The 22,913-nt window shown below is 36.6% G+C and overlaps 1 protein-coding gene and 1 long non-coding RNA gene across 2 annotated transcripts in view; both read right to left on the reverse strand.

Moving 5' to 3' along the window:
* Positions 1–22,913, reverse strand: part of hapln1b (hyaluronan and proteoglycan link protein 1b) — a 61,703-nt gene that overhangs the window by 21,943 nt on the left and 16,847 nt on the right. The gene's annotated exons all lie outside the window — the stretch shown is intronic.
* LOC147842204 (uncharacterized) lies at positions 19,449–21,426 on the reverse strand. The gene is made up of 4 exons (XR_015501551.1): positions 21,298–21,426; positions 20,562–20,619; positions 20,384–20,448; positions 19,449–20,267 (listed from the first exon to the last, which is right to left on the reverse strand). It is a non-coding gene; the product is annotated as an uncharacterized LOC147842204 (long non-coding RNA).

A 22,913-nucleotide genomic window follows, 5' to 3' on the forward strand; every position in this document is an offset into this window, starting at 1 on the left:
ATTTAGATTACTTTTGTGCTGTTGGCTACCATTAGATTACATTTAGATTACTTTTGTACTGTTGGCTACCATTGGATTGCATTTAGATTACTTTTGTGCTGTTGGCTACTATTGGATTACACTTAGATTACTTTTGTGCTGTTGGCTACCATTAGATTACATTTAGATTACTTTTGTGCTGTTGGCTACCATTAGATTACATTTAAATTACTTTTGTGCTGTTGGCTACTATTGGATTACATTTAGATTACTTTTGTGCTTTTGGCTACCATTGGATTGCATTTAGATTACTTTTGTGCTGTTGGCTACTATTGGATTACACTTAGATTACTTTTGTGCTGTTGGCTACCATTAGATTACATTTTGATTACTTTTGTGCTGTTGGCTACCATTAGATTACATTTAGATTACTTTTGTGCTGTTGGCTACTATTGGATTACATTTAGATTACTTTTGTACTGTTGGCTACCATTGGATTACATTTAGATTACTTTTGTGCTGTTGGCTACCATTGGATTACATTTAGATTACTTTTGTGCTAACTCTTATGATAAAATTTGTAGTGTGTAATATGATATCTTAGTTTACACATTTATGATAATCTGTATATATATATGTGTGTGTGTGTGTGTGTGTGTGTGTGTGAGTGAGTGTGTGTGTGTGTGTGTGTGATCTGGCTACTTTTGGATTACATTTAGATTAATTTTGTGCAGATTTTGTGAAAAAAATAACAGATAAGTTACCATGCTGCTATAAGCTAAATCATATTGGTTTGATCAGAGCTGGGTGGATTATTTATGAATTGTAATCAGTTATTGGTTGCAAAATACACAAAATTTGCCATTTAGAGTACACATTTTGGGTCACGTAATCTGGCTACTGTTGGATTACATTTAGATTACTTTTGTGCTAACCGTTATTTGATTACATGATACAATTTATAGTCTGTATTATAATCTCTAAGAAATCATTACATGGTAAAATTTGTAGTCTTTAATATGATATCTTAGATTACATAATTATGGTAATGTAATGTGACTACTTTTGGATTACATTTAGATAACGTTTGTGCTGTTGGCTTCTATTTGATTATATTTATTTTACTTTTGTGTTAACCCTTATTTGATTGCATGATACGATTTGTAGTCTGTAATAATAAACTCTTGGATTACATATTCATGGTATCATTATCTGACTACTTTTGGATTACATTTAGATTACTTTTGTGCTGTTAGTAATATAAACTATTAGAATACACATGGTAATGTAATCTAAATGTAAATTAAAAGTACTTCGATTACTTTTGTGCTAACCCTCATTTGTATTCTATAATACAAACTATTAGATTACTCATTTATCGTAATGTAATCTGGCTATTTTTGGATTACATTAGGATTACGTTTGTGTTAACTCTTATTTGATTACATGATAACATTTTAGTCTAATATAACTCTTGGATTACATATTTACGGTAGTGTAATCTGGCTACTTTTGGATTACATTTAGATTACGGCTTTTGTAACCCGTATTTGATTACATGATCAAATGTGTACTTAGTAATATAGTCTCTTAGATTACATATTTATGATAACATTAATTATTATTATTATTGTAACATTCTAAATAATTTTTAAAAACTTACTCTAATTGAAACTACTTGATTTTTGGAATCTGGTTAATTAATCCAGATTGCATATAATTCATTACTATCCAGTTCAGTGCAGAGAAGTATGCCAACTCCTCTGGTGGCATTGATTTTAATGCAATGCATTAGACAAGCATTGAGGATGCTTCATTGGTCTGCTGTGCTGAATTGCCCTATGAGGCCACTTTATGGCACAATTGTTTCAGCTAAGAATTTGCTCCCACCCCAAATGACCCTGAAGCCTTTTTAGTGTAACGACTGTCAAACATGCTGTGTTTTGCAGGCTGCCGGTTAACCAAACACAGACCGGCTAACTCTTATCTATACTGACTGTGCTGTTGACAGAGAGCACTGTTACCATTTACATTCCTTTGTGACTCTCCATTGTGTACAGTGGGGTCAAGCTCAGGGAAAACAGCCCATTCTTTGAGATTTCAAATGTGGGTAAACGTCCTGAATGCACAGTTGATCAGAAGACAGCCTTGGTTTAGAAACAGCGCCAGACCACCAACTAATTCACATAAGCATTGCAAGAATCTTAGTCTTGCACAACTTGGGAACGTATCTTCTGGGAAGAGGCGCTGATTCTGCTGTTAAGGGAGGGGGGAAAGTCTCTTGTTGCTGAAATAATTACAAATGTGATTGGTGAATCTGCTTTAAGACAGTCCAGTGTAAACAGTGACTCAATACTCTGATGCTGCTAACATTGTACTTCTCTTGTTTTTGGACGTTTAAGCCAGGTTGCTGTTACCGCCTTGACGTTAAATCTTAGTGTTTTGCAGTAAACAACAAATGAAGCTGCCAGTGCTTGACAACAATGCCAATTGTTTAAGTAGTCTTGCTTTGCCTTTAAAGGAACAGTAGTTTTTAAATAAATAGGGTAATAGGGTATAAATAGGGTATAAATAGGGTAATAGAGTAAATTACAGGTCACCTTGAGTTAAACAGTTGACTTTTACAATTTTTCAATTAATTTAGCTGATCTTCAGGTCTGGCTGGAGCACTTTTAGCTTAGCTTAGCATACATCATTGAATCGGATTAGACCATTAGCGTCTCAAAAATTTCAAATAGGGTTTCAGATAATGTTTCTATGTAAAGCTTGACCCTTCCTGTGCTAAGACTGACATATGCAAGTTATAGGTTAAAATGGCTAGGAACTATACTCCCATTCTGGCATAATAACGAAGGAGCTTCGCTATGGATGCTAACGGTCTAATCCAATTAATTGATTTGTGCTAAGCTAAGCTAAAAGTGACCCGAAGATCAGCTGAATGGATTTAAAAATGGTACAACTTGACTGTTTCAAGAGTTAAGACTTAGCTGATGATTGATTATAAAGCTTGTTTGGCATGCTGTCCTGGGAGAGAGCCTTGAGCTCATAAGATCCTCGAGCCTGGGGCTCCCTCCCGTTTGCAAGGCGAGAGGGGAGTTTGAGCTCAGGTAGAGCTGGAGAACTCCCCTGCTGTAGAAGCTAATGAACAGATCGTGATCGCTCTTAAGAGAGAACTACTGACTAGGAGCATGTCTATGGTGCTGATTTGGATAAGTCAATTAACCTAAGCTGCATGTTTTTGAACGGTGGGGAACCCAGGAGAAACCCACTTGAGCACGTGGAGAACGTGTAGACTCTGCACAGAAACGTCAGCTAGCTTGGTAAGGACTACAACTATAGTGATGTTCTGGCTGTGAGGCAACAGTGCTAACCACTGGGCCACCGTGCCACCCATCTAGGAAAGGAGGAGGAGTAGGGGTGCAAGGGGGGGATTCTTCAAAACGAAGATGGCTGTCATATAGAACTTATCGTCTGATTGGTCAATCATAAATTGGATAATCTGCAAGCAATCATAAGCACATGATCCTCTTTAAATTAGTATATGAATAAACTCCACCTCACTCATAAAATGAGCTTATTTACATTTACATTTAGTCATTTAGCAGATGCTTTTATCCAAAGCGACTTACAAATAAGGACAAGGAAGCAATTTACACAACTATAAGAGCAACAATGAATAAGTGCTGTAGGCAAGTTTCAGGTCTGTAAAGTCTAAGAAGGAAAGTATTAGTATTTTTTTGTTTTGTTTGTTTTTTGTGTACAGTTAGTGTGATATCCAGAGAGGCAATTGCAGATTAGGAAGTGAAGTGGAGACTAAATAGTTGAGTTTTTAGTCGTTTTTCCAAGAATAAAGTGGAGGGTTCCTCAAAGCAATATAATAATCACATGATCACGTGTAGACTCTTGGAATATAAGCATGGCGTCATCTGCTTTGAATATAAATGATGTGCTAATCAAAACTCCACGACAGGTCCTGATTAAACACGCTTGATAAACTCAAGCACAGACATTTTCCAATCCTCATTTGGAAATCTCTGTTGCAAGAAGCAATCCTTTCGTTTGTTATGCTTTTTACTTGATGATGTAAAGTGTTTAGTCAACTGGGCCTTTTGGCAAGTATCTATTAGTGTCATTTGATGATGTTTGATAGCAATGGCTCTGAAATCTGTAACTTTTCTGATGTAAATAGCTTTTAATGCATTGGCTTTGACTCCTAAAACACCCAACTTCAAAGAGAAAGGACATTTGCATTTTTGAGTAAAGCTAAATATTTAAAGAGACTTTTATTAGTAGACGTCTTTTGTTAGTTGAAGAAAAGACAGCACTGGATAAAGGCTATACACAACATAGATACTTAGAAAACCCAATGGTTAATGGAAATAGAGTTAAAACGACTCGGGTTTCATTTGATTATATCAGTCCTCAGCTGCTCCTCCTGGTTTCTGAGCAGCTGTGAAGCTCAGCAGGATTATAGATGTGTTTTGGCAAGAACTTTGTTCCCCTTTGACCCTGTTCCCTAATGTGCCAAATCATAATCCTTTAAGTGGTTCATTTAAGTAGCCGTTGCCGATCACTTTGCATTACTGTGAGGACTGTTTCTTTCTTGTTTGGCAGCTGATCTTGAGAAGTGATAGTGGTTGTTTTTTTTTAGGCACCAAACTGAGGCTCCGTTTACAATAATGCGTTTCATTTTGAAAACGCAAGAGATTTGCTACGGTTACGCCATCCGTCCACACTACGCAGGAGTTTTTGAGCGCCGAAAGCGGAGCGTTTTGGAAGAGGCTGTTTTCATTCTGAAACGCTGCTGCTCCGTCTCAGTGTGGATGAGGGAAAACGGAGACATCTGAAAACGGAGGCGGGGCTGCTGAGATTCGCTACCTGATTGGGGCTTTTGTGTCATTGCGTATCCTTCCCTTATTCGTCAAGCCTCCATCACATGACTATAACACATGGCTTCAACGCTACCGGAAGACAGCAGACCAGCTTTCACTGTAAACAACAACATGCACACAGAAATGGGAGCGTTGTTTGCACTATTGTCTGTTTTAGACGCCATTGTGCAGTTATTCATTTGTTACGTTTAGTAACAACTCGACCTCGTCGTCTGTCCACAGAAATACCTCTCTTGCTTTCTTTGCCATTCCAGTGTTCAACCAGCGTTTGTTGACAAACAATAACCAAATGCAGAGCGAGACGCATGCTTCCTGTTTATACTAGAACGCGCATGCCCAGAGTGTGCGAATGGTCACGTGATATACGTTTTTGGTGGCGTAGTGTGGACGGAGATATGTTCAGAAATGCTAGGTGAAACGCTAGTGTGGACGCGGATCATTTTTGATCTAAAACGCAGTTTTAAAACTAAAACGCACTAGTGTAAACGGGGCCTAAGACCCAATCCTATGGTTGTGGGTCGATAAATAATATTATATATTTATCGTTTATTAGGGCTGCACGATATTGGAAAAAATTGACATTGTGATATTCCCTGCGATTATGTATTGCGATTTTATTTTATTTTTTTTATATATATATACTTAAGATATACTTTTGCCCACATTACATACAGTATCACTGTTTTATCTGCTGCACCACTGACTGTAAAATTCTTCCACAAAGAACTAGAGCAAGTTTTTTTTTTTTGGCTTGTGGAGGACCAAGAATGACTCAGCAGCAGCCTCACTCATCTATTTGGGTGCCTAAAAGTTAACAAGTGACGGGCATAGATGTATATATCTATAAGTGACGGGAAGCTATGCTAAGGTTAACTAGCTTAGCAACTATCTTGATGTCTGCAAATGACAGTAATTTAAATATACCATAAAACTCCTATAAGTGCATACAATTCGACACAACTACACAAGCATCGTTTTAACCTTTAGAACCGAACGTTAACGTTACTCTGTCAACAGTCTATTGTCTTAATTATCGCGCTAACTTGCGTAAACAGAGAGCAACAGATTGCAGACGTCAATAATGCAGCGTAATGGAATAATATACAGATCAAACTCCGCTTTAAGTACGCTACAAGTTTATAAACTGCCTCTGGAACCCAGTTCAGATACAAAAAATTATTTAACAAAAATAGTGATGCAGTAAAGTATTTTTCGCTCTGCCAAGCCTTCTCTGTTGCTGTGTGGAGCAGCAGCCTCGAAATAAGTATTGGTAAAAACACGTTATTCGTGCTTATCCAAATAGACCTTTTACGCAAAAACTGAAAGTACGTCAACAACTTGTAAACCCAGTTCCGGTATGAGTTTTTTGGCAGAGAAAAGGCAGCTAGAGTGTTTTCGGCGAGCCTGAGTTGTCTTCCGAAGTTAATTAAATAAGTAATTAAATACATGCAATTAAAATAGGGGAGAGCGGGGCAGAACCTAACACAGGGCCAGTTGTAACACACTTGTTTTAAATACTTTCACACATGCTAGTATGATAAAAAATTATATATATATAAATTTTTTATTTTTTTGCTTTGCATCACACCTCCTGCGATGTGACTATTACGGATGCGCACATCCCGATTTCGAGATGCTGAAACGATGTATCGTGCAGCCCTATCGTTTATAATATAATATATCGTTTCAGCATCAATATCACGATGTGTGCATCTGCAATAGTCACATTGCAGGATCTACAACAGTTATACATTATAATGTTATACAATACATGAGATTTGTAAAGCATGAGTCATTGCAAAGTTTAACCATAAAAGAGTTCAAGTTTATCACTTGCATGTGTTTTAAAAGCATTTTAAGAATACATTAGAAGCATTTTAAATGTACATTTGTAACTTAAATGAGGAGTTATTTTACTGAATTAATGCAGTGTTCATTATTCAATTATTCAATTTCTATACCTGAATACTGTTTGACTCTCTCAGAAAACCATTAGGCACTGTTTATTTTACTGTTTCTGTTGCTTTATCGTAATTATTTTAGCTTGCTATTTGTTAATTATTTTTATACATGACTTACACCCTTAAAAATCACCCCATATCAATCACAATTAATGAATTCTTTCTGAATTGAGCTATTTAAGCCATCTGGTGAAATTGTATTAATATCGCAGAAAAACAAAATATCACAGTGTCAGATTTCCATATTTGAAGATCCTTTTAGCTGCTTCAGTCCAACATCTACACTAGCAGGAGGGTGAAGATCAAATCAGGGTGGACATTTCAGCAAGACAATGATCCAAAACACAGCCAAGGAGACTCTCAGAGGCTTTCAGAGAAAGAAAATCAAGCTGTAGAATGGCCTAGCCAATCACCTGATCCGAATCCAATAGAAAATCCTAAATAAAGCTCAGATTTGATAGACGAGAGAAGCATCAAGATTTTGGACTGAAGTCTGTGAGGAACTCACACCTGAGCACTGCATGAGGCTTCATTCTCCATATGAGAGGCGTCTGTAAGCTGACAGAGATATATAATAAATGTTCTGAAATTAAAGCACACGCCGTTTTTTATTAGGTGCTTTATAGATTGGACAAATATTCATCTGTATTGTGTTTCTTTAATTATCTTTGCCAGGAAAGTCAGGTATAATTGAACAGCCTGAGGCGGTGGAACTGCAGACCTGTGCAGATGGAGATTTCTCAGGCGAATGCAGAATCAGTTCAACACATAAATAGATGTTGTGTGAAACCTGTGATTTTAGTGACTCACGTTTAAAGCTTTCGTTTGATTCCACAAAGCACAAAGTAACCCTTAATCTCCATAACATCAGCACGTGGACTGTTTACACCCTTCAAACGAATCGCTGTCTTTGAAGGGCACGCTATCTTTCCGCACTAGACATCAGAGCGATGACAGCGTATAAACAGGACACGTTTACAATGAAAACAGGCTTGCTTTCTATCACTCATGTAAGGATAGTTGGGATAGTTCACTCGAAAATAAAAATTCAGTCGTGTTTTACTAACTCAAACTTGTTTAAAACTATTATTTTTTTAGTTTATTTTTTCTGTTAAACACAATGGAAGAAAAATGCTGGAAATCGGTAACCATTGACTTCCTTAGTGTTTGTTTTTTATACAATGGAAGTCAATGGTTACACGTTTTCAACATATCTTCTTTTGTGTTCAACAGAAGAAAGAAATTCCTTAAGGGTTTAAAACCACTTGAGGCAGAGCATATATTGAGTGCATTTTCATTTTTGGGGTGAACTATCCCCTTTAGTTTGTTGTTTTGTGATTACAGCCCCTTTTTTCTCAAATATAAAATGAGCTCAGTATACCAAATATGACATCCACCAGATCTCAATCCAACAAAGCCTCCTCATTATGTGCTGGAACTAGAGATTTACATCGTGGATCAACAGATCTCATGTAAATATCGACCAATATCTCATTTATCTCCCAAAATATATTCAGCATATTTCTGAATCTGTGCTATGAAGCATCCCACATAGAAATCTGACGTATGAAAATGACATACACTCACCGGCCACTTTATTAGGTACACCTTACCAACTGCTAGTTAACGCAAATTTGCCACCATTGTCAGCTAAGAACAGGAAACTGAGGCTACAATTCACACAGACTCACCAAAACTGGACAATAGAAGATTGGAGAAACGTTGCCTGCTCTGATGAGTCTCCATTTCTGCTGACACATTCGGATGGTCGGGTCAGAATTTGGCGTCAGCAACATGAAAGCATGGATCCATCCTGCCTTGTATCAACAGTTCAGGCTGGTGGTGGTGGTGTAATGGTGTGAGGGATATTTTCTTGGCACACTTTGGGCTCATTAGTACCAACTGAGCATGGTGTCAACGCCACAGCCTACCTAAGTATTGTTGCTGACCATGTCCATCTCTTTGCACAGTGTCTCCATCTTCTGATGGCTACTTCCAGCAGGACAAAGCACCATGTTATAAAGCGCCAATCATCTCAGACTGGTTTCTTGAACATGACAATGAGTTCACTGTGCTCAAATGGCCTCCACAGTCAGCATATCCCAATCCAACAGAGCACCTTTGTGGTGGAACGGGAGATAAGCATCATGGATGTGCAGCCGACAAATCTGCAGCAACTGTGTGATGCTAACATGCTAATATGGAGCGAAATCTCTGAGAAATATTTCCAGTGCCTCGTTGAATCTATGCAATGAAGCATTAAGGCAGTTCTAAAGGCAAAAGGTGGTCCAACCTGGTACTTGTAAGGTGTACCTAATATAGTGGCCGAAATTCATATTTGGATTTGGTATATATAAAATATTTCATATATGCAACATATATTTCAAGATATAGCAAAAATGGGTGTTTTATGTCAATTTTTTCATAACATTTCTCAATAATGTTATGCAAGCGTCCATATTTAGCCTTATATAAAGAGTCATCTAAAAGCCATCTGACATTTTCCTTTAAGATTAGCATTTTTTTCAGTCTCCTATGTTTATATGCAGTTATTTCACTTATGAGACAATGAAAATAACATATTCATCACCATAAAAGTGTAATATCTGCACTTAAAAACTGAAAAAAAGTGTAATATCGGCACTTAAAAACAGAAAAACAGTGTAATATCGGCACTTAAAAACAGGAAAAAGTGAAATATCTGCACGTAAAAACAGGAAAAAGTGAATATCTGCATGTAAAAACAGAAAAAGTGAAATATCTGCATCTAAAAACAGGAAAAAGATAAATATCTGCTTTTAAAAACAGGAAAAAGTGAAATATCTGCATCTAAAAACAGGAAAAAGATAAATATCTGCATCTAAAAACAGGAAAAAGTGAAATATCTGCATCTAAAAACAGGAAAAAGTGAAATATCTGCATCTAAAAACAGGAAAAAGTGAAATATCTGCATCTAAAAACAGGAAAAAGATAAATATCTGCTTTTAAAAACAGGAAAAAGTGAAATATCTGCATCTAAAAACAGGAAAAAGTGAATTATCTGCATCTAAAAACAGGAAAAAGTGAAATATCTGCATCTAAAAACAGGAAAAAGATAAATATCTGCATCTAAAAACAGGAAAAAGTAAAATATCTGCATCTAAAAACAGAAAAAAGTGAAATATCTGCATCTAAAAACAGAAAAAAGTGAAATATCTGCATCTAAAAACAGGAAAAAGATAAATATCTGCATCTAAAAACAGGAAAAAGTAAAATATCTGCATCTAAAAACAGAAAAAAGTGAAATATCTGCATCTAAAAACAGGAAAAAGTGAAATATCTGCATCTAAAAACAGGAAAAAGATAAATATCTGCATCTAAAAACAGGAAAAAGTGAAATATCTGCTTGTAAAAACAGGAAAAAGTGAAAAATCTGCTTGTAAAAACCAGAAAAAGTGAATTATCTGCTTTTAAAAACAGAAAAATGTGAAATATCTGCATCTAAAAACAGGAAAAAGTGAAATATCTGCATCTAAAAACAGGAAAAAGATAAATATCTGCATCTAAAAACAGGAAAAAGTACAATATCTGCATCTAAAAACAGAAAAAAGTGAAATATCTGCATCTAAAAACAGGAAAAAGTGAAATATCTGCATCTAAAAACAGGAAAAAGATAAATATCTGCATCTAAAAACAGGAAAAAGTAAAATATCTGCATCTAAAAACAGAAAAAAGTGAAATATCTGCATCTAAAAACAGGAAAAAGTGAAATATCTGCATCTAAGTGTAATATCTGCACTTAAAAACAGGAAAAAGTGAAATATTTACATCTAAAAACAGGAAAAAGTGAAATATCTGCATCTAAAAACAGGAAAAAGTGAAATATTTACATCTAAAAACAGGAAAAAGTGAAATATCTGCATCTAAAAACAGGAAAAAGTGAAATATCTGCACTTAAAAACAGGAAAAAGTGAAATATTTGCATCTAAAAACAGGAAAAAGTGAAATATCTGCATCTAAAAACAGGAAAAAGTGAATTATCTGCATCTAAAAACAGGAAAAAGATAAATATCTGCATCTAAAAACAGAAAAAAGTGAAATATCTGCATCTAAAAACAGGAAAAAGATAAATATCTACATCTAAAAACAGGAAAAAGATAAATATCTGCATCTAAAAACAGGAAAAAGTGAAATATCTGCATCTAAAAACAGGAAAAAGTGAAATATCTGCATCTAAGTGTAATATCTGCACTTAAAAACAGGAAAAAGTGAAATATTTGCATCTAAAAACAGGAAAAAGTGAAATATCTGCATCTAAAAACAGGAAAAAGTGAAATATCTGCATCTAAAAACAGGAAAAAGATAAATATCTGCATCTAAAACAGGAAAAAGATAAATATCTGCATCTAAAAACAGGAAAAAGTGAAATATCTGCATCTAAAAACAGGAAAAAGATAAATATCTACATCTAAAAACAGGAAAAAGATAAATATCTGCATCTAAAAACAGGAAAAAGTGAAATATCTGCATCTAAAAACAGGAAAAAGTGAAATATCTGCATCTAAGTGTAATATCTGCACTTAAAAACAGGAAAAAGTGAAATATTTACATCTAAAAACAGGAAAAAGTGAAATATCTGCATCTAAAAACAGGAAAAAGTGAAATATTTACATCTAAAAACAGGAAAAAGTGAAATATCTGCATCTAAAAACAGGAAAAAGTGAAATATCTGCACTTAAAAACAGGAAAAAGTGAAATATTTGCATCTAAAAACAGGAAAAAGTGAAATATCTGCATCTAAAAACAGGAAAAAGTGAAATATCTGCATCTAAAAACAGGAAAAAGATAAATATCTGCATCTAAAACAGGAAAAAGATAAATATCTGCATCTAAAAACAGGAAAAAGATAAATATCTGCATCTAAAAACAGGAAAAATATGAAAAAAACTCCTTTTGTAACAAAAAATTATCATTTATTAATAATAATAATAATGAGTATTATTATTATTATTATTATTATACATATTATTATTATTATTATAAATATTTATGATTATTATATGTGGGATAAAGGCTGCTCTGAAAGCAATAGAGTGTCCAACACAGTTCTTTCAAGTTGTACCTAATAAAGTGGCCAGCAAACTGTGCCAAAAGGCCAATTGACGTTGGAGATTTAGCACACTAACATATCTAAGACTGGCCCCATTGACGGAGTAATTGAACGCACTATTACGCAGTCTTCGGCATCCAAAGTACCACTCCCAAAGACTCAAAGAGCCGTGTCACAACATTTAAATCTTTCCATGTGTTTTCTCAAGGGGTCAGGCGTGTGTTCGCTCTCTATAAACACTCAGTAGAGCTCACTTCATACGTTATTTCCATTTATTTAAGCGCCAAATGCAGAATATTGGTCACTTAAATGTATTACTACACATAGGCATGGACTGTGACCATTATTAGCATTCTGCGCATGAAAGGAATTGTTGGCTCAAATGCAAACATTCATGTCATTTATTCGTTCTCGTGTTGCTCCAAACCTCTTTCAGTGGAGTTGGAAACGCATGAGGATGAGTAACTGAGATTAGGCTTCTGTAGATATTCTGTAGGTATTGCAAAAAATTATGCAAAGAAAAAAAATAAATACGTATAATAACTAGGGCGACGCAGTGGCGCAGTGAGTAGTGCTGTCGCCTCACAACAAGAAAGTCGCTGGTTTTAGCCTCAGCTGGGTCAGATGGTGTTTCTGTGTGGAGTTTGCATGTTCTCCCTGCGTTCATGTGGGTTTACATGTGGTACAGGTGAATTGGGTAGGCTAAATTGTCCGTAGTTTATGAGTGTGTGTGGATGTTTCCCAGAGATGGGTTGCAGCTGTAAGGGCATCCGCTGTAATGAATAAATTGTAGGTTCATTCCGCTGTGGCGACCCCGGATTAATAAAGGGACTAAGCCGAAAAGAAAATGAATGAATGAATGAAGGTATAATAACTAGTGTTGTCTATTGATATCCACTTATTAAGTGTGACGTCACGCGAAGCGGCTTCCGGGTTCAAGCACTCTATTCAACTGAATGGGGAGACTCATGAAATGGTAATAATAAACGTTTACAAATCGATTTAAGGCTTTCGAAAGCCACGATGGCAGTATATATGTCCATGCCTAATATCCGATGGCCAGAAAGTGATTAATTTTTTATAAATTGTTAAAATGTTGGTATTTGTTATGCAGCAAGCTCAGAGATTATTGTGTACATTATGACTTTATATAAAATTAACTTTAATGTGTGACAGGAATAAAACGCGATCATAAACAAATGATTTCTCCACTCAAACAAGTGGCGGCTTGGACCTGGAAACAGTATTACATACGTCACAAACACGTCACCACTTAACAAGCGGATATAGCGGCTAATAACATACAAGATAAATGTTTTTATTTACATAATATATACATGTGTACTGTATACATATGTACATGTGTAATAAATATAATCGTACTATATATATCCATATATATATATATATATATATATATATATATATATATATATATATATATATATATATATATATATATATATATATCCGGGGTAGCCACAGCGGAATGAATCGCCAACTTATCCAGCAAGTTTTCACGCAGCGGATGCCCTTCCAGCTGCAACCCATCCCTGGGAATATACATGGGCTTTACATTAACACTCGCCAACCCGCCAAATGCGGGTAGGTTTCAGCGGTGGCGGGTAAGACAGACACTCCCACTTGCCACTTTGGCCAGTTGAAAATAATTTTCCAAGATAATAATTCTTAAAAGCAGGGTTCGACAATAAGGATGGTCCAATATGCATGCACAGGCAGTGGCGTAGCGGACGGGCCCGCAGGGCGCGCACCGCGGGGGGGCCCCGCGTGATTAGGTGGCCCCGCGTCGTCGCGATTTTCAATAATTGAAAATCCGGCAACCGCAATAATCAAACTCTTGGGAACAACTGTGGTCGGAACCAAAGTTCACAGGTCTGTGTTCTCTGAACACCTCTCAAGCGGTGGACTACTTCATTCTGATTGCTTGCCGCCGAACCACGTCATAGCTCATACTATAAAGTTGACTTGATTTCAACTCTCCTCGACGCGCACACCGGAGAAGACGAGCTGCGCTGTTTCTCGCCGCCGGTTCTCATTAAAAATGAATGACTTCTGGATACTTTGACGCTCTTGCCGCTTTCGGTTTGTGATCGCTCCTCAGTGTGTGAAGGCTTCCCCGCGTTGTTGTTTAAAAAATAATAATAATAATTCAGGGGTATTTTAAAGTGCACACAATCAATATTGCGCATGCTTATTATTATGATTTATTGAATGAGATCATTCTAAATGTATAGATAAAATTATAAACAGGATTTTCTGTTAAAAACGTTCCCACGTTTCACATTATTTAGGAAACAAAACACACAGATGAGAAAACAGTTCAGTCTTTCAGTATGAACAATAAGGAGAGGCTCTGTTCTGGACAGTACAAACAGCCTTTCTGTCATTGTTAACCGGTTGTGATGTGCAGCAAATGACTGAGAATTTTCATCTCGGATGACCTGAGGGTGATTAAATAGAGGAAATGTCTTTTTTTATGAGTGAGCTATCCCTTTAAGTCAGGGCTGCATGATCTCACATTGCAATGTTTTGTTTTGCTGCAATGTATATTGCGATATGAACAAAAATTCACCAGGGGCCTCATGTACGAAGACTTACGTGGAAATCTTACTAAAACATTGCGTACGCACAAAGCTGTAAATGTGCGTACGCAGAAAAAAATTTAGATGTATGAAACACTGCGTACGCCGAATCTCACGCATATTCTTTTGTACATCCGAATGAACGTGAAACTGAGCGCAACATGCACGAGCACAAAACCCCTCCCTGCCTCCTCCCCCGTATGAATATGCTAATGCTAATGACTATGCTAATGGCAAAACCCAACGAAAAAGCAACGGCAAAAGCAAGCAAAAAGAGAATCTTTGAACAGAATGTGAATTGGAGGTGCTGCTTTCGGAGGTAGACCGGAGAAAAGCGCTGTTATTTGCAAGTTTGTTCTCCGGAATTAACAACAAAAGAAAAAAATTGAGTGGGAGAGTTTAGCTGATGCGGTCAACACAGTTGGCTCTGAACATCGCACTGAGTGCATTAACAAGAAACAAGAAATAGTGTGGTTTATATCTGTAAAATGTTGCAGGACGCTGAACAGTCTCAGTGGCGCTACTCGTAAGACGCATGTGATCATGAATTGATACGTTCGAGCATGAACTTTGCTCGAATCCAGCGTCTGATGAACTCTCTCTTCTTTTTTTCCCCGCTACATATCAGATTTTGCCTACTATTTATCACGAGAAAGACAAGTAGGAATCATCAATAAGTTTGTGCATCATATTTTATTTGCACATTTATTGAATGGAAATGTTTCTGATTCACGCATGCAAATTCATCTTCAGATAGTGTCTTTATAGCAATGTGCGTGCAGTAGATCGCTCAGATTACATTGGGAAAACAGGCGACTGCTGCAAATTGCTCTTTAATGTTTGGCTGGTCAACTGTATGGTATGGAAACCTTATATACCTGCTGAACCCGTCTCATACAGCTGCCGTTTCAAGGCTCAGACACTTTGTAGAGAAGAATTTAACACAACTGCCTCTAGGAGTCGCAAATGGAAATAAAACAGACACGCACAAAAAATGTGCGTACACCAGCCAGAAAGCTGCCGTGGAGCTGTGCACATTCCCACGTTCAGTTCATTGTTAGTAAATCCAAACGTGAGCGATTCTGAGCGTGAAACCTGGCGTACGCAAAGTTTGTGCGTACGCAGCAGTGATACATGAGGCCCCAGATGATTTGAATAGCTGTATTTGGACGGATTTCGTTCATTTAATTAGACTGATATGATTAAGTTTTTTCTGTGCAGTGCATTTGCATAAATTATAATAAAAAATCAAAAAGATCAGCAGGAAGTCCTGGGAGTCTAAAGCCTGGTTTATACTCGACGCGTTCGCTAGTTGGCTTGAGTGCAGACGGCAAATGTGCATCATCGATCTGTTTGCAGAGGTTAATTTTGGGTGCGTAACATGATTTCGGCTGGCGGAGCGCACGTTTTATTTTTATTTTTTTTTGAGACTTGAAAGAACAGTTCGCGTGACGCCGCATTTGATTTGAGTTGAATATGAATCACTTTGAACAGATTTTGTCTGAAACAGGTACGACTGTAGATAGACATTTTTACGATCTGTGCATTAGTGATGGGTCGTTCATGAACGATGCGTTCATTTTGAACGAATCTTCAATATGACTCGGGAACTACGAGTCCTCTCAGGGAGTGATTCGTTCATGCCCGTGTGCGCACGTTTGTGCAGGTGGTATCGTTCATTTCAAGTCTTTTGAGTCGTTCATCGTGGAACGGCAGAAGCCAATCACATGCATTTAGAGCCGGAAGATGAATTGATCCGTTCATCTCTCGAGTCTTCTATCGGGTCTGAGTCATTCGTTCCTCACGGACCAATCATATGCGTTTAGAGCCGGAAAAAGAATTGATCCGTTCATCTCTCGAGTCCTCGTGTTTGAGTCATTCTGTCACGTGACGAACAAACGACTCAAAAACCAGAAGACTTGAAAGGTGAACTAATTATCATGGCTCCTATCGACTCAGACTGTGTACTTTGGGTAAGATTACATATGACTGTCAGTGTAACGTGAACAAACCACTGTCATTTGAAGACATGAAGAGGTGAGCTGAGCAAAGAGACAACAACACATAGACAAAAGAGCAGGTCAACATTGAATTATTATTTTCTCCTTCTTATAGTCTTCTATTGATGACTTATTTGTCGTGTGATCAACCTTTTGGGCTTATTGTAGATGTGTTTCAGCATCAGCATTGCTGAATAATGTTCATTCAAATGTCTATCAAACACTCAAATGTCAACTAACATGGTCATCATTGTATAAATAATAAAAAGCTATAAAACTAAAAATAATCTAATCCTGTGATGTGACTTTTATTCCAGATTCACACATTGCAGTATTAATATATTGTTCAGCCCTACTGTAAATGTGCAGGATGTAAGTTTGACACCCAGTGGTTGAACTAGGTATTGCACTCCTGGGTCAAAACAAACGCAAGCGCAGGTTGCCAGATTGAGCACTAACAGGAGTGAGTCTAATGATTAAAACTAAATTAAAGTCTAATTTGGACCGTGTTCTGAATAAAAGCAATTAGAAGGAATGTTTTCCATAATAAAAGGATTTTTTTTTGTTCTAACCAACACCTCGAATTGATATATTAGAAACGGCTTCTATTTCCTGCAGCTGAAACACAGAAAACTGACAATGATCAGCTCAGGAGCAGCTCATGTGCTTTATTCAGTTTTAAATGCTAATAATGTGAGTTTGAATGCCATTTTACATTATGTTTATTGCCGTACTACTGAAAGCAGCAGCAGATAGTTCACATCAGATCTGGAGAATAAAATAAACCATTTGAAATTGAACTTTAGAGCTGTGACTCAATGAAAACCGACAAATATCAGTGATTTAGCATCTACATCTAAAGATGTAAAGACGTTTGATATGTATTTATTAGATTATAAACCATTTCGTGAGTAAGTGAACAAGGGTTTGGTCGATGTCATCATCCACCGCTGATAGACATCATGATGCTGCGCCGGCACCGCAATCCTTCACCCCACCCCATCACAGCAGCAACCCACTCGCAAAAAATACACACTCAGGCCCCGTTTACATGAATACGTCTTAGTTTTAAAATGGCATTTTACAACGAAAGCGTTCCACGTCCACACTGGCGTTTTATCTAGCATTTCTGAAATGATCTCTGTCTACACCATACTGCTGATTTGGTTATGGGTAAAACAAAGACCATGCGGGTCAGGTAGTTGAAACAGTAGGCTACAAATAATTGATTCGTTATGAATAATTAATTATTCATAAATAATTAATTCACTGAAATTCGTCCATCGCAATGCTTTACATTACACATCATACGATGCCAAATTAGTCGACATCGCCCAATCCTAAAGTGCATATTCTGTGCTTCTGAATGGCTGTATTTAAATTTCTATCGTGTTTCGTCTGGTGCAAACAGCCAAATTGCTTATCACTGCGTATCTCGTCAAGTAGCGTGTTGTTAGGACACAAGGTTACTATGTAACCTTAATGTTTACATTCGCAATACTTATATTATTTGCTGATTAAAGGGCCCCCACTTTCGGTTAAAGTCTACTTCAGAATAGACTACTGCATGATTAATGGGGGTGGAGCACCACGAGCATAGGGCAGGAGTGGGAGTGGCCAGCAGGGGAGAACGTGAGCGAACAACTGTTGTTGACAGTTAGCTCACAAAATGAGACACAAACCATGAGGAGACGCATGAGTTTATAGTTCACAAAGTTAAAATGCAAAGAAATAAGCAGTAATTTAATGCCCTGCTACATTTGATATTCGTAATTTCATATACAGATAACCACAATGTATATCATTATAAAGATAATCGTGTTTATATAAACACTATAAATGAGTATTCTTCCTCGATCCCCGGGTCTAAATTATAGATCTGAATGCAGACTCAGTGCAGCAGGTCTCCTGACCTGTCTATTTTAACCATTAGCCCTGCTGGTAATCTGGAGGATTTAGGCAAACACAGCAGCACGGCGATGTGTCTGAATGTGAATAAACTCCTGATACAAGACAACGTCCGCCATTCTTCAATTCTCGTGCTGCTCTCCCGACAAAAATGCTTGCAGCACACACACAGCTTTGCTGTATGATCGGCCCTGACAAGATCGCGGGGAAAAAACATGCAACAAACCCTGTGGATCATGGAAACAAACACATACGAGCCTTCATGAACGGCTACTGCGTGCCGTGGGTCCTTCACGGGTCCTTTCACAGCTAGCTTGAAACTGGCAGGTCTGTCTCGCCTTCTGAAAGCACGTGCTGTCATGAATAATTAAGCAGCCGGCTCTTCTCATAGGATAAGAAAACTCCGCTATGAATAATAATGAGAAACCGACGCGTCATCATTGCACTTGCAGTACTGCGCTACTTCGCCGATTTTGATCCGCCCCAAAAATCATTTTAAACCCGGAAGCTGAAATTAGCTGACAAAAGCTCAAAATTATCCAGTTTTCCCTGCAATTAAAGCTGAGAGGTGCTAACATTGTCCTAACTGATGCTCAACACACACACACATGTCCAAAAAAAAGTTCTCCAGGGTGTCCTGAACCTTTAATAACCACCTCATGTGGAACTCCGAATCTGCGTCTCATTTCAGAGTCTGCTACCATCCACTGGAGGTCGCATTACGGTCACGGACGCATGCTTTGAACGTCGTCCTGACTGAATGAATGCACTCAAAAAAATGATATGTTGGCGTTAATTAACTTTTTTTTGTCCACTCGTTCCACGTAACCGAGTTAAGTTACCTTTAAGAAAGAATATTAATTTTAGTGAACTTAAGTTAGTTACATAAAGGTAATGTAATGTTGTTTAGTTCAATCAACGTAACATTTATAATTTAGCTTTAATCAATGTAGTTATTTAAGTTCAATTATTGTAAAATTGATATTGTTATGTTTAACCAAATAAAAAAACTGTTTCTGTTTCATTCAGTTTATTCAATAGCATTTTTACAGTTTTACACATTTTCCAGCAATAAAATGATTAAGATCCAAATCCAAATAAGTCTTTATCTGTATCTTCACTTATTACAATAAGTTAAAATATCAATACTATTAAAATAATAGTAATACAAGTATGCAGCAAATTGAAAACAATAAATGATTTTAAAAATATGCTTACAAAAACATCATAAAATACACCTATCAAAATAATACTTTTCATATATTACAAAAAACATTCAAAAATAATATTCTGCCTTCAAATGATTTATCAAAAATATACTTAGAAAAATTAAGTCTTCTTTTGTAAACTATACTGTACCTTCTTTACACTGAAAAAGCAGAGAACACTTCAGTTGTTCAAAGAAAGATTAACATTTTAAAGCAAAGTAACACGATCAGCACTACACCATAAATTAGACCAACCATCACAGATCATGCAATAGCTACACACATTCATCTATCTGACACTTGCACCATTTCTGCACATTTGCACCAGACACTTTCTTACAACCACTCCCTATATCTAAAAAACAAAAAACAAAACATTGTGCATGAAGTCTGCTTCACATAGGTGTGTGGGCTTGACAAACCACATGTAGAAGCATTCTTAATTCTTAAATTGTTTTGTATAATTAGCACATCTTGGGTGTATTGCCTCTTCTTGTTGATTTGCTGAATGTGTCCTCAATTGTAAGTCACTTTAGACAAAAGAGTCTGCGAAATGTTAATGTAACTACTGTAGATTCATAAGGTGGTGTTGCACATCAAGGTTTGTGCTTCATCATGTCCAGCATCCTAAAAATGTCAGGTAAAAAAATAAAACATTTACCAACAGATCAAAGGTGAAAGGAGGAATTGGTTTAAGAGGAAAATACAAAATGTTTTAAAAAAAATAAAATAAAATAGCTTACCATGTACTCCCTCACTTTGAGGGCTTTGAGGATGCATTCACACCTTTTTTTCCACTGGTGATGTTCTAAATGACATGAAATGACAATTAGTAATTTACTAAGTAATTAGTAGTTAAAATTACTAGTAATTTTTACTGTACATCATTTTAATGTGTATAGGCATCTAAAGGCATAGTACCTGGATGATCCACAGTCTCCTCAGCCAGATATGGGACTATAGAGGTTGAGCTGTAAACCTGTGAGGGAGAAAATAGATGTGAGTGAGCAAAGATTTGTAATATTAAAATATAATAATATAAATAGCAAACTACTAAACTTAAAAAATTAAACGTGTTAGGTGACCAAACAAATAAGCTTACATTAAATATGTCATCATGCTAGATGTTATACTACTTAAGTGTCACATATGCTTTTTTGCTGATTTTTTTTTTAAGTTAACAGGCTTGAATAATACAATTAGATAATAAATAACAATGTGCCAACACCACATTTTAATAAATTTTATGTAAGTTATCAAAACTGGCATTCAAACTCGACAAACTGCTTGACACTCATTTAAAATAAAGACTATCAAATCAAATAAAAAATCAAATCACTTTTATTGTCACATTATCAGCAGCACGTGTGCTATGATGAGTGAAAAGCTTAGACTATTCTAACATGACTATTCCTTACTACCAACGTTTGCAACTTTAGTTTGGGGGAGTTAATATATACCAAGTATAAAATTTCACAGGAATGCAAAACAAACTATACATTTATCTGTCTATAATGTGGAAAAGACACAGGGAACATGGCAATTTCATAGCAATACTATACACAAACACAACATAGTATTACAAGGGAGTACATTTATGATTCAAATGTTGTCACAGCCTCAGTATAAATACATAAAAAGTAAAAAAAAATCTCACCTGTGTGTCCACATTGGGAAAAGCTTTGTGCACGTTCTCAATTTGTACTGTAATCTTCATCTTTTGATTCCCATAATATGGCGCCGAGCTGAGAGTGATCGTTGTGGTTTGAATCTTCTTACTTCCTGTGTTGTTTTTAAACTGCGCATATGCAGATATTACTCCACCTATTGACCAAAATGCAGTACTGCAGAAGCAACACAACTCCCTTTCATTCATGTTAATTAAGCGAGCTGTTTAAATGTGAAAACTTACTTTTTCTAATTTTTTCCAACACAACACTTTTATTTTTAATACACAAACATAAGCGAATTGTTTAATTTAAACATAGTTACATTCTTTGGACCAACTACAGCCATAATTCATTTTTTTGAGTGTGGATGGATCAATAAAAGAAAGAAAGAAAGAAAGAAAGAAAGAAAGAAAGAAAGAAAGAAAGAAAGAAAGAAAGAAGTGGTTTTCCACCAAGGCAACCTGGGCTGCTGAAATATAATTGGCTAAACTGGCATTAGGCAGGTTAAAAGAACCAAAACAAAGACAGCTGATCCAGCACGTAACGCACATTTTTAAAGCTGAATATCTGACTGATTTATAAATGATTTATAATATTAATTAAATTTCCCATTATTTGTATTTTATTAACGTCTACCTAAACCCAACTGTCACAGTAACATAAAAACAGTAGTTGTACTGAGTATTATTTATGTTATCTATTAAATTACCCAATAAAATTTATTTTTTTACGTCTACCCCAACCCTAAACCCAACCGTCACAGTACTGAATATTAACTGTTGTTATGCAGTGTCATAAAAATGCTGCTATAGTGATGTGAATATCGCACTTCCGGCTGGCTGCATATCCTATCCATGGTTTCCGCTACATTCATTCTTCCGTGGCGGGGCGCCACACCAAAATTCATCCCACTATGGCTACATTACAGCTTCTTATTCAAAATATTCGGTTGTTTTTTTTTAAATAGCGGGTTAAAATCGCACTAAAAACGTATTAAAAGGTAAGTGAATAACAGCGCAAACTTTTCTGTGACCGTCGTAGTGCTGTGCGACCTGTTTAACCCTTTAAGGTGACGTGCTGACTGACAGACTGACAGGTGCGTGAGACCAGCAAACACGGCGTAGCTTTCAGTTACGATGAACTCAGTTTTCATAATTATACTTTATTTATAGATAAAGGTCTGTGGCGCTGCATATAATGACTTTATCTTGCTGGAGTTTATAGCCGTTTCACTTTACTTCAGGACTCATTAATGCCGCGGTCCGCTCCGCAAGTCTATCAGAGACATTTATAAATATTCCCAGCAAATCTAATCAATGCTGGAGACAGACTCGCTACATAAACGCACTAAATCACACTTCAGACGCGTTTATTTGAGGGCGCGCAAGAAAATCTGCATTTGAGCAGCGTATATTTGAGGGCATGCAAGAAGTTTTGTGCACGAATAGAAGAAATCAGCGCTCAAGCAGAGATTGACATGCTCTTAGGCTATTACATGAATGCGATCTCAACTTAATACTGCGCCCACGACATTTGTCAATGAAATAACGCCACATGTAGAGGTAGATCTGTGTAAAATGCCCAACAGAGTCTGCCGCTACAG

The sequence above is a fragment of the Danio rerio genome, chromosome 10 (genome assembly GCF_052040795.2).
Source record: "Danio rerio strain M-AB ecotype USA chromosome 10, GRCz13ab, whole genome shotgun sequence".
Classification (NCBI taxonomy): domain Eukaryota; kingdom Metazoa; phylum Chordata; class Actinopteri; order Cypriniformes; family Danionidae; genus Danio; species Danio rerio.